This window comes from Neovison vison, chromosome 10 (assembly GCF_020171115.1).
Source record: "Neovison vison isolate M4711 chromosome 10, ASM_NN_V1, whole genome shotgun sequence".
NCBI classification, from domain to species: domain Eukaryota; kingdom Metazoa; phylum Chordata; class Mammalia; order Carnivora; family Mustelidae; genus Neogale; species Neogale vison.
Genome location: NC_058100.1, coordinates 68,504,815 through 68,506,152, shown reverse-complemented (window position 1 = coordinate 68,506,152; position 1,338 = coordinate 68,504,815).

Below are 1,338 nucleotides of genomic sequence, written 5' to 3'. Positions count from 1 at the left end.
GCTATTTCCATCTAAAAATTTGTTTCTTTACACTGATTTGATGCTTTCAGGTAACTTTAGCTTATAATTATTGTTGTTTTAAATCAAGAAATGATTTCTTCAGAAAGATATTGGGTAGGGGCGCCTGGGTTGCCTAGTGGGTTAAAGCCTCTGACTTCCGCTCAGGTCATGATCCCAGGGTCCTGGGATGGAGCCCTGCATCTGGCTCTCGGCTCAGCAAGGAGCCTGCTTCCCCCTCTCTCTCTGCCTGCCTCTCTGCCTACTTGTGATCTCTCTCTGTCAAATAAATAAATAAAATCTTTATTTCTGCAATAAATAAATAAAGTCTTTCTGCAACTGATGAAAGGTTATAGGTGATATTTATACTTTTTTTCTTCACTGACTTCATGATCTATTTGCCTTCAAAAAAATTCTCAAGTTGTCAGTATTCTTTGTCTGGAGAGATGACCCAATCCTTCATTTTTAAAAGTATCTGAGCCCTTACTGCTCCCACTTGTGTGGGTTTGCCATATTTTTCCATTAATTTTACCACTGGTTACAAATTTACTAGACTCTCGTGCATGGGGGCCATTTTTGATTATTTTAGAGAGTATTTTAGGATTTAGATAAAATCCCTGAAATAATAATTCTTACAATATTGCTTTCAGCTTCTCCAAAAACTTTCAATTATCCAATAGCAAACTTGATCCTACTGTCTCTTCAACAATGTGAACAAAGAATTACCCAATCACACATGTTCTTTATAGTTCCTCATTTATTCAAACCATCTACATCACAGTGGTACTCTAGGTTCTCATTCTGTAGGTTTGATCGTATTTATATTCTTTTGTCTTCCTGATATCATTCTTTTTCTTTCCTTTAATTCTCTTTCATTTTCTTTAAGCTCTGGAGTGTGGAGTTAGGACATGTTGGGACTCCCTTCAGAAAATCATGTATTATTATCTCTACCTGACTCTCTTTCTTTTCATGGCAAATACCTCAGGATTTGATTCCCAGCATTTGTTATCTTCCTTCACCATAGTAATCTGCTATTTGTCATGTGTATCAAGACTATTAAACTTCTTGGGAACAAGCACCATATTCCATTCCTACAGCATCTTCTTTTAGGACCAAGTTCTGACTGCACACAAGAAAACTTAGATAAATATTATTCACATATTTAATGGCATTCACTCAAAACCAAACCAAACCAAAACAAGCCCCTTACAGATTTCCTCCTATAGGCCAGACATAACTTTAAGAATTGGGGATACAGGACTGAATAAGGCACAGAAGACCTCATCCTCACAATATTTCATTATGTGACATTCTATCCTATCTGAATTTGGGTTGAATTTA